Genomic DNA, 12500 nt, shown 5'->3' on the forward strand with positions numbered 1-12500 from the left:
CTTCGCTCCCTCCCTTCCTTCCTCTACTCCCTGCCCTCTCTCCCTCTCTTACTCGTACTTCGTCTCTATTCCGCCGTTTATGCTGTGCGTGTGTCAGTCGACCTCTCTCTCTCTCTCTCTCTCTCTCTCTCTCTCTCTCTCTCTCTCTCTCTCTCTCTCTCTCTCTCTCAGCACCAAATCACACTTTCTATACAGTAACACTGATTCAGTTCAAACTTTTAACTAATATTGCAACAAGCATGAAATTCTTGTTGTTTAATTTTACTTTTTTTATTATTATTATTTTTTTTTCAGTCCCAGCCATTTCTAAGCGAGGCCAAAATGTTTCCCACTCTGCGCCATAACAAAGAGAAACCTGAAATTAAAACATCCCCCGCCACTGCCTTCGTTTCCTCTCGGTTCCCTCGCTCGCAGGAAATTAAATGATGTCGGAAGGAAAACTCTGACCAAGATTTATTTCCTAACGCCAAGGAGACGCAGCCGTGGACTGCGACACGCCCTAACATTCATGGCGAGGCGACACACACACACACACACACACACACACACACACACACACACACACACACACACACACACACACCTTAATAATGACTTGCTTCCCTCATCTCACTTGCCGCTGCTGTTGCTGCTTCTCTCTCTCTCTCTCTCTCTCTCTCTCTCTCTCTCTCTCTCTCTCTCTCTCTCTCTCTCTCTCTCTCTCTCTCCAGCATCCAAGCTTCCATCCTTCTCTTCCTTCTCGGAAAACTCAAAATCCTGTTCCATTATCATAATTACTTTACTTTTTTTTTCACTGACTTCCCCACATTACCACACTTGCATATAAATAACCTAGTTGAACCTCTGATCATCCTACAGGTGCTATACTCCCCCCTGTCCTCCTCCCCTACGGCCCAATCCCGCCCGTGGGTCTTTACGAAACACTGTGGGAGTTCCCAAGTGTTCCCCAGCCAAGGTTGGGGCTTCCTTCATCCAGCAGATCTTACTTTAGGCACTCACCCCCTCAGTTCCTCCACCAGCTACTCTCCCTGCTATTCCTGCCACCGCGCTCCCTCCCCGCCGCTCACCCCTACGGCTATATGACGCGAGTTTAGATATCAGGACTAGCTGAGGAAATGTTGAAGGTCTGAGGAAATGGAGGATTTGTTTCAAGTTTGTTTAATGGTGGCAGTTGCTAATTTCACACGTCCGCCTCACTCTGGCAGTCCCTCGCGCAGGCACGTCTCTCCAGCTTAAGATTTAGTACAGCGCATTGTTTTGCTTGAATGATGCATGGCTGTTGTGGTTTATGTTGTTGTTTTGTCGTTTTATTTAAGTTGTTACGTAAGTGGTGTTAGTGATGCGTTGTTTGACACACACACAGAGAGAGAGAGAGAGAGAGAGAGAGAGAGAGAGAGAGAGAGAGAGAGAGAGAGAGAGAGAGAGAGAGAGAGAGAGAGAGAGAGAGAGAGAGAGTGGCGGCGCCTTGGTCATGAGAAAGAAAATTACGATAAAAAAAAAAAAAGTGTCATTGAGAGGCTGAGACGGACGCCGAGTTATGCGAAGGAGAGGAATGTGATACCAGTGAACTGACACACACACACACACACACACACACACACACACACACACACACATTTCAGTTTTGTATCAGAAGCGTCCGTTTACCACAAGTGACTAATCAAACTACAGTCCTTTCAGTTCTTGGCAGTGATCGAGTGAGGAGTGAGGAGGGAAAAGCGACGTGGGCAGCGTGATGGTGGCTCGGTGGCTCGGGGTCGCGGTGGAAGGCTTGAGGGAGACACGTGCGGGGAGAGCGTGAGATGACAGATTGCACAGACGCCGGCGGCACCAACTACTGACCGTATTCAGAATTCTACACTTCCACTCCGCACCTCCACTATAATCAGAAGGCTCTACATTAATTTATTCGTGTTTTATTGCATTTCTACAGCATTTCTACAGTATTAACACGAGAAACGCTCTTGAGAACCTGGATAAATATTGTGATAAGAAAGAAGAGCTTTCCTGAATACGGCTCAACACCCAACACCCTTGCCTTCTCTCATGCCTACGCCCTTACCTTATACCACACGCTTCTAACCTTGCAGGCTCGAGATGACCACGCAGGAATCCCTCAAGCATACCAGTTTACCAGGATTCTTCACCTCTACCCATAGACTTTTAACTTTGTATGCTAGAGACAGCCACGCAGGAACCTCACGAGTACCAATAGCTTATGCCAGGAAATCCCCGCCTGCCAGACCTCCACAAACATCCCCGTGCCTCCCCCGCGTCTTCCCGCTAGCAGGAGGAATGGGTAAAACCACACAACGACCCAATACCACCAAACCCCTGCCGCTATTGGCCGAGAAGGGAGCAGAATAGAGGAACACTTGTAAAGCAAATGGCCTACAGGAGTCAAAGAACCAAGAACCGGATTGTTAAACGGTTTATTGATCGGATTTCTTCCCTTCCACTTGAAATCGAGAAGTAAAAATCGCGTTTATGAGTAAATATATCAAGCGGTAACGGCAATGTCACACTTGTCATTTTGTCTACGTGATTCTATTGAACGAAAATGAAAACTGCAAGCACTATAAGATTTCAACACCTCGATCATTCCTTCTGTTGCTGTCAGTCTTTCAAATCCATCCTCATAACTCAACAAGTCTTTTAAATCTGAGAAGTCACAGTAGTTAGAGTTAAAACATCGATATCTTTGAATTGTGGCAGTGAGAAAACGTAAGATGAAGCTGAAAAAATAAAATTATACTCCATCCTGTGTTTTCTTACCTCTACAATCCACTCACATCGATATCTTTCACAAAATGGGTCGGTTAATGCTCCTTTAGCTCCAAACCTTTGCCTTCAAGGGCGTGTTCCCGATGAGAAGCTAAAAACCCACAGCCAGAACCAGCAACATGACCCACTGCTCGTCAGCCTTAGTGAGACAACAGCTTCCCGGATAATGATCATTTCTCTCGATGACTTGCACACTCCGGCAGGCCTTGTGCTAAGCAGGGAACGTGTTTAAGTCACTCCTCGCGAAGACAATTTCGACCACAGAAAACGCGGAAGGCACAAAGCACCAGCAAGTCTGAGTTTAAAGCCTGTGTCGAGCTGAGATGAAAACGCTTGAAATCGCCTTATCTTTTCATCAGCTTAGACTTACAGACGACTATTACCACTACTACTACTACTACTACTACTACTACTACTACTACTACTACTACTACCATTCTTTCGTCTACACTAGCATCAACTCAGTACCCTGCCTTGCGCAACACAAAGCTGTCGATTCACAAGAACTCTACATCAAAGCAGCAGAGAGACGCTTGTCTAATCTACCGCGGCGCCAGAAGGTGTGACCAAGTCGGGGCAAGGAGGAAAACAAGGCCGAAGACAAAGAAACGAGACAGATTCACACTACTAAACGATTAACCCAAGCAGACGAAGCCCAAGAAAGCCATTCAGTGATTCCGTTACGTCACCACATAGCACAACACATGCCTCATTTTTTTTACTGCCAGACGCCACTCATAAACAGAGCCTGCCCTTTGGTGGCACAACAAGGCGGCACTCGACCAGACCAAGGCCCAGTGTGACGCAAAAACAATGTGACTGTAATGCGAACTTTTGGTGGATTTTCCTGGGTGATGTTGCTCTTTAGCGATTCCTCTCCCTCTCTCTCTCTCTCTCTCTCTCTCTCTCTCTCTCTCTCTCTCTCTCTCTCTCTCTCTCTCTCTCTAGTGCATACAGGCAAGCAAAAACGGAATCAAACACTCTATGCTCGTTGGAATTAACAAATAAACAAGAACTATACACAGCAATATAGAAATCAAAGCAAAATGCAATAGATTTCACTTTCGTATCAATGCAGTTAAAAGAAATAGTGAAAGGGAATCTAGATTAACAAAAGCAACATATACACCATAATTATCCTAACATATACACCATAATTAACCTAACATATACACCATAATTAACCTAACATATACATCATAATTAGCCTAACATATACACCATAATTAGTCTAACATATACACCATAATCAGCCTAACATATACACTATAATTAGCCTAACTTATACACCATAATTAACCTTTCTTAAACTTAATGTAAAGCTTCGAAAGTTTGAAAGGCAGGAAGAGTACAATTTTGAAAGACTCGTTCGACCACCTTGCGTCCCTTCAGTTTAAGTTCTGTAGTCTTACCCTATCCTCTCATCGCATTTACGAGTATCTTCAGACGCCACAGATAGAAATCAGGTTCTCACAGTTGTTTTCTCCCCTGATAATGTAGAATACTTGCTAATCTATCATTAGAATCATGAAAACCCCCTTAAAACCCACAATAACTTCCATTATAGTCTATTCTAATTAGTGGAGATAAACAACAAAGTGTTTCAAGAGTCTTTAGGGACCATATTCTGAAATATTTCTGCACCACTACATCACTACATTCCAAAGGCTCTAGTTAACGTTACACAGTTTTTTAAAAGGTGTTTATATGGTACTAGTGACAGATTAACAATACCGCTACATTATTAAGAGGAGAAACACTCTTAAAAAGCTGGCCAGTCATCTATGCGGCCTTTGTAAATAGTCGTGGTGAGAGAGCAAAGCGTTTCTTAATACGTGTGTACGAGCAGAGTCGCGCGTTACGTTCAAGGTAACGCGGAGTGGCCGCCACATGCCTCCAGGAAGGGAATCCCGTTCTCTTCCCGCTGTCCCTTGCAGAGGCAACGACATTGAGGAGGAATGATTGTCTGCTTCACTCCCCTCTCTCTCTTCCTCCTCCCGTCCCCGTCTTCCTTACTCTCCCTCCTCACACATACACAAGGCAAATAACATACGATAGGGAAGTAATGAACGGACACACGGACACACAGACACTAAAAAAAAATAAATAAATAACACCTTTCAAGTGAAGTGTGCATGATGATTCGGGTAATTTAAAGAAAACGGGTTAAGTGTGTGAGTGGCTGACTTAATTGAAAGTGAAAAGGAGAGAGTGAGATGAATGCAAGAGACGTAAAAGTTGGAGAAATGGAGGGAAAAATAAGCAGCCATGACGAGAAGATAATATAATGGAAATTGAAAAAAAAAAAAATGGGATGAGAGAAAGGGAAAGTAAAAGGAGGGAGAAGATAAATATAATGACATAGAGAAAAGATAAAAGAATGGAGAAAAGAGTATGCAAAAAGAACATAATGACAAAGAGACAAACAAAGGATTGAAGAAAGCTAAAATAAATAGTGAGAGAAGAAAGAAAAAATAAAAGAAAGAAGAAAATAAGAAAATTAAGAGACAGGAGGACTAAAGGAAGAAAAAAAAAGATAGGAATAAACAAGATATGAAAATTAAAAGAAAAATACAGGAATAAATAAGATAGGAAAATAAAAAAAACAAGAGGAATAAAAGGAAAAAGAAAAGACAAGAATAAAGAATGATAAATAAAGAAGAATAAATCAAGAGAAAAGAGAAATATGAACTGGTGAGTATGGAAGAATAAAGGAGGAGGAGGGGGAGGAGGAGGAGGAGGAGGAGGTTGTGGTATACTAGTGAAAGTGATCAAACCTGTTCATATCTCCCCTCTCCTTCCCTTTCCTTCCCCTTCTACCCCTTCCCCTGACCCCTTCCTCCCCTTCTCCCCTTCGTTCTGAGGTCAAACTAGGGTGGTGGTCATGACTGGCTATTGCTACTTGAACCACCACCACCACTGCCACCATCACCAGCTGCCCAAGACTACTTCACCACCACCACTTTCACCACCATCGTCCCTATCGACTAGTTCTCATCACCACCATTGCTACTATCACCACGACTGCCACTATCACCACCACCTCCATCACTTCCATCAGCACCTCCTCACCTATTTCCCACTGTAATTATGGGATAGAAAAAATTGTGATGGGTTAATTGAAGAGATAATTATGTGCCAGTTACGTAGATCATTTGTCTTATGACCTACTATCACTACTACTACTAATAATAATAATAATAATAATACTATTACTACTACTACTACTACTACTACTACTACTACTACTACTACTACTACTACTACTACTACTATGAGAAAAAACAGTAAACTATAATGATCTGTCCTAAAAACAATGATTGGAGATAAAAAAAAGAACACACACACACACACACACACACACACACACTTCTACATACACGAAAGTTTGCGTTTTTTTTTTTTCATCATTACTTTCACTCATTCCACTTTCACTCCAGCGACCCTATTGGCTACCACTCTCGACCATTACCCAATCAAAAGCCTTCCTACGAATCCCAACGCACCAATCACATTCGTTATAACTTAGCGTCGATCAGGAGGTGGGAAAGAGAAAACGAAAGGCGTGGGTCATTGGTGTTACAAGCTAGGTTACGTAATTGATATAACGTAACCTAACTATTAATAAGGTCAAGGGCGAGAAAGAAATAAAGAAACTAATAAAGCGGTACAAAAAATGGAAGAAAGTATGTACCGTTAGCTAACACACACACACACACACACACACACACACACACACACACACACACACACACACACACAGGAAATGCAGAAAACTTTATTACCTTTCATTAATTAACTATTATTACAGGTGACCTTAATAATAATAATCATAACCCGTGTTTTGAAATTACTACATCGCTACTACTACCCTGTGCGAACGTACTGTACCTACTTAATGTTGCTTATTGTGACCGTACCGTTACAGTGGGTACGTGTGCGTCTACGTGTGACTATGTGGACGTATTTTTATTTTTCTACTTTATTTTTATTTTTTATTTTATTTTATTATTTTTTTTAGTATATAAGTATGTTTACTTTTTTTTGTTTTTTGCCTTTTTTTGCGTTCGTTTTCTCTTTGTTCTGTTGCAAGTAAAGTTTCTTTTATGTTTTCTATTGTCATTTTGTTGCATTTAATTTATCTATTTGTCTATTGTTATTTTTTTTATATCCATTGTTTACCAGTTTACTTATTCTTCGCGCGCGCGTGTGTGTGTGTGTGTGTGTGTGTGTGTGTGTGTGTGTGTGTGTGTGTGTGTGTGTGTGTGTGTGTGTGTGTGTGTGACCTCGGTTCTACCTCCGTCATGACCAGGCATTTCTTGGGTACATTTAGGGGTCACTCATATTATTGAGGTCACTTTTGTTATCCAGCAGATGGCGAACACACACACACACACACACACACACACACACACACACACACACACACACACACACACACACACACACACACACACACACACACACACACACACACACACACAAGGCCAAGTGACTGGAGAATGAGAGAGAGAAAAACTTGCTTCGTTGGCTTGAATATTTATCATTATTTAACATTCTAATTGCACTGCTATTACGCCACCAATAGTAGTAGTAGTAGTAGTAGTAGTAGTAGTAGTAGTAGTAGTAGTAGTAGTAGTAGTAGTAGTAGTAGTAGTAGTAGTAGTAGTAGTAGTAGTAGTAATAGTAGTAGTGATGCAAGATTACAACCGAAACACCAACTTGTAAAACTACTACTACTACTACTACTACTACTACTACTACTACTACTACTACTACTACTACTACTACTGCTGCTGCTGCTACTACTACAACACGAACAATAACAATAATTCAGTCTACCCTAAAATCCTCCCCATTTTCTCCCAAAGGTCATCTCAATTTACCCACGCTAATTTGGAACGGCAGAGGAGAAAGCCACGCCACGCCTCTTTCCCCCTCCCTCTCCCTCTCCCCCTCCCACCCTCTCCCTCCTCTGCCTCCCCTCCCTTACCTAATATTTATCAAACCCACAATGCGCTCCTTGCCTCACTCCTCACTCACTTTTTTACTAGTTTATTCACTTATTTATTTCGTTCGTTCATTATTCATAAGTTCATTCATTTATTCTCCACCTCCATTGACATTAACTTCATATTTTTTATACTCTTTTCTTACTATTTTCAATTCTGGGCGTAAATTTTGGCAAGGTAGTAATTCTTTCGTGTTAGTTTTTTTTTTTCTCCTTTACGTCATTTTCAGTTTTTGTATTAATCTCTTCATTAATTTATTCTGCATCTCGCATGACATTAACCCGACATATATTTTTTTTTTTATTTACTAATTGCAATTCTGAACATTAGTTTTGCAAAGTAGTAATTCATTCATTTTAGTATTTTTTTCTCTCCCTTACGTTATTGCCAGCTTTGTATCCATTTATTCATTCATTCATCCTTCCTCCTTGCGTGACATTAACTTTAAATTCAACTAGTAATACACCACAAAAAGACATTGAGATCAGGAACAATTGAATCACCGTCAAATCTTGTTGGCTGCATGAACTACATAAGTGCGGGAAATTTCTACATCTTTCGTGTGACTTTCCCTTTCCCACACGCACGCGAGGGTAAAAAGAACAGGCAGTGTGCAGTCATCGTCAGGAGTCAAGTAACCTGCCACTCTCACTTCCACTGTGCTTTCTGTCAACTCAGCCTGAAGCCCTGTTACTTACTGACAGCTTCCGCGGAAAACTTGGAGCCGTGTTTTTAAAAGTTCCGGCTTCTTACCGACTTCAGACAGGCTCTAATGCAAGTTACTGGAGTTTTAATAAGTTTTAATAGTGTTTTCATGACAAGGAATATCCATCACCATTGAGAAAAACACTGTCATAAATCGACTAATAATCTCTGCGGCGTTTCAAAATAGTCTTTATGAGATGCGAAGTCGTTTTAAAATAGTGGACATAATTTTCAATAGATTCCAAGGTCATAAAATTGAGAAGATGCTAAACACAGTAGATGGGAGTGTACTAGCTCACTCTAACTGACCATGAGTGTACTGTATGCACCTGAATGAATCTTTTGAATGCAAAGTACAAGCGAAAGAAACTCGTAATATTCGTAATAGTTTCGTTACCGCTTCATATTAGCATCGTTTTCTCTCTTATTCTCACCCGCAGGTCGTTTTCTACATCTAGCTGACACGTAATAGGTATAGCAGTAACTTTTGCAAATATTACGAAAAATGACATTATTGATTCCTGTGAAATTATTACTCAAAACAATGCCGTAATGCTTAAATTAAATAGCTAGCGGGAAAAATGCAATGTACAAACGAAAGTAGAAGGGAAAGTGAAACGGAGATAAGATAATAAAAAGACAGGAAACTGCAGGGAGAAAAAGTAGCAAATAAACGATAATAAAAGGAAAATTTTAACCGGTAATGAGAAAATCTGTGGAAACTACTTACTCTCTCTCTCTCTCTCTCTCTCTCTCTCTCTCTCTCTCTCTCTCTCTCTCTCTCTTCTTTACCCGAAACTCCAAGAAAAACACACAAACACGTAGAAAAAATAAATAAAAAATAAAAGCCATACCTAAAATGGGAAAGGAAAAATAATGGAGGTTATCCGTACCTGCATTTACCTCGTCTCTCTAATTACTTGCAGGTACCTCGTCCTTGTGAGCTTCCCAGAGTCCACCGTTAGATTTCGTAAGAATATAATAGGATAGGAAACCCTTCACTCCATCATTCCTTCACTCCCTCACTCTTCATACTCCTTCCCTTCTTCACTTCAAAATAAAAGATAAAGAGGAGAGGGAGAAAGGAAAAAAAGGAAGAAAAGAACCCCATGATCCGCTAACAGAAGGAATGAGACAAGACACGGTAAAGATATGGAATGGAGGAGAGAGGAAAGAAAAAAAAAAGAAAGGTGAGGAGAGGGACTCGCGGCCTTCACGTCCCCGCAACAGGTGGTCACGACTGGCGAGGCGTGAGGGGGCAAGAACTACACCTGTTTTCGCCTCATAAAAGGAACGGGCCGAGCAAACACCTTGGGGGAACTTACACTTTTCATTCTTCTTCTTCTTCTTCTTTCTTCTCCTCCTCCTCTTCAATCTCCTTCTGGATATCAGATTCCTTCGCTTTTCTTTTTATTCTTATTCTTTTCCTTCTTCCTCCTTTTCCTCCTTAAACTCCTCCTGGATATCAATTTCCTTTCCCTTTCTAGTCTTCTTCTTCTTCTTCTTCTTCTTCTTCTTCTTCTTCTTCTTCTTCTTCTTCTTCTTCTCATTCTTCCTCCTCCTCCCTCTCCTTAAACTCCTTCTCCTGGGTATCAGTTTCCTTCTCCTTTCTTGTCTTTTCTCTTATTCTTCCTTTTCTTCTTCTTCTTCTACCTTTCTTCTTCCTCCTCCTCCTCCTCCTCCTCCTCCTCCTCCTCCTCCTCCTCCTCCTCCTCCTCCTCCTCCTCCTCCTCCTCCTCCTCCTCCTCCTCCTCCTCTTCCTCCTCCTCCTTCTGGATACCAGTTTCCTTCCCCTTCTTTCTTCCCCTTTTGAACACACTTCCCTTCCCCTTCCTCCTCTTTATAGGCATCCCGTTCTTTCTCCTCCTCCTCTTCCACCTCCTCCTCCTCCTCCTCCTCCTGTCCAGGAAGTAACTCCCCCTCCCAACTTCACGTGAAAGGAAATGATGGTGAAATGTTTGCATCTGAGGTGGCCAGTGAGTGAACAGCGAGTGGCCGAGTGAGTAAGTGAGAGCAGCGAAGGCCTGAACTGTGACGCTGAAGGCTGGAGAGAGAGAGAGAGAGAGAGAGAGAGAGAGAGAGAGAGAGAGAGAGAGAGAGAGAGAGAGAGAGAGAGAGAGAGAGAGAGAGAGAGGTCAAGTCACTCTGGTTAGCGAGATGGAAACAAATCACGCTCACTTTCCCTTCACTTACAAAGGAGTTCATCTTCACGCTCTCCTCTCTCTCTCTCTCTCTCTCTCTCTCTCTCTCTCTCTCTCTCTCTCTCTCTCTCTCTCTCTCTCTCTCTCTCTCTCTATCTATCTATCTATCTATCTATCTCTCTCTCTCTCTCTCTCTCTCTCTCTCTCTCTCTCTCTCTCTCTCTCTCTCTCTCTCTCTCTCTCTCTCTCTCTCTCTCTCTCTCTCTCTCTCTCTCTCTCTCTCTCTCTCTTCCTCCAGTGGCGCCATTTGATCCCCTTGTTGTGGCGCTTTAAATCAATAAGTTGGTATTTTTCCCTAGTTCTCAAAGCCGTACACACACACACACACACACACACACACACACACACACACACACACACACACACAGTTCATCCACCTTTATCATACCCACATATTCCTTCCTCCTCCTCCTCCTCCTCCTCTCTCAGAACGTTATCACTTTCCCACTTCCTCCCCCACCAGCACCATAACTTCTCCTCTTTCTATTCTTCCTTAGCTTTATCATCCCCCTCATTAACCATTCCTTCCTGCTCTTCCTCGTGTCTCTTATCTTCATCTTAACATTTCCTTCCACTATGCCTTCGTCTTTCCCTTCGTCTTCGCCTTCGTCCTGCACCCTGTCGCCCTTCCCTCAAAGCCATCAAGCAACAGAAACTTCCCTCCCTCCGTCAGAAGTTGCAGGAAACACAAGTCTAATCCCGAGCGAGGCAATATAAGGGAGGGAGAGAGACATATAAAGTTTAAGGTCCTCATATTTGACGCAACACAATGGAACACACAAAAAGAGGAGCAGAAGGGGTAAGAGGAGGAGGAGGAGGAGGAGGAGGAGGGAGGAAAGTTTATATGAGCAACTTACACAAGGAAAAAAGGAAGGACGGAAGAATGAAAGGGAAGGAAGAAAGGAAGGAGGAAGATGAGAAGGAGAAGTTTATATGAGTAACTTAGACAAGGAAGAAACGAACGAAAAAAAGAAAGAAATAGAACGAAGAATACATTTATATGCTTCATTTTTCATAATAAATCGGACAAGGAAGAAATGAAAGAGGGAAGGAAGGAGGGAAGAAAGGAAAGTAAGAAGGAAGAAAGGAAAAAGGAAGGAGAGGAAGGAAGAAAAGAAGGGAATCTATCTATCTGCACATTTATTCGCTTCACGTAACATAAGTCAGGGAAAAAAGGAAGGTAAGGGAAAAAGGGAAAAAGGGAAAATTTATTTATACGCTTCACTCATCATTATAAGGAAGGAAGGAAAGAAGGAAGGGAAAAGCTTATCTATACGCTTCACTGCTCATTATAACCCAGGCAAGGAAGGAGAGAAGGAAGGAGAGGGAGGGAAGGGATGAAGGGAAAAAAGGAGGGAGGGAGATCAAAGCCCAGAAGTCTCTCAATATCCGCCTCATTAAAAGTCATAGGAAGGGAATATCGCAGCTTCTGATCGCCCTGTAGCTCACAACATAATAATAATAATAATAATAATAATAATAATAATAATAATAATATGCTCAGCAGAGACCTTTGACCTCTTGCCTTCTCTTTCAAACTAAAATCTTAACTGTACACTCATTCAAGGAAAATAATCTTATGCAGCACGACTCAATGTAAAAACTAGCCGAAAGAGAGAGAGAGAGAGAGAGAGAGAGAGAGAGAGAGAGAGAGAGAGAGAGAGAGAGAGAGAGAGAGAGAGAGAGAGAGAGAGAGAGAGAGAGAGAGAGAGAGAGAGAGAACCAATAAATAATAACATGCATACACTTTATAAATTATGGTCCATAAACATACATACACACACACACACACACACAC

The 12500-nt window shown here is 42.0% G+C and overlaps 1 protein-coding gene across 4 annotated transcripts in view; it reads right to left on the reverse strand.

Annotated features, from left to right (window-relative positions):
• The window catches only part of LOC135114842 (venom dipeptidyl peptidase 4-like), an 81677-nt gene that overhangs the window by 47249 nt on the left and 21928 nt on the right, over positions 1-12500 (reverse strand). The window lies entirely within an intron of this gene.

This window comes from Scylla paramamosain, chromosome 28 (assembly GCF_035594125.1).
Source record: "Scylla paramamosain isolate STU-SP2022 chromosome 28, ASM3559412v1, whole genome shotgun sequence".
NCBI lineage: Eukaryota > Metazoa > Arthropoda > Malacostraca > Decapoda > Portunidae > Scylla > Scylla paramamosain.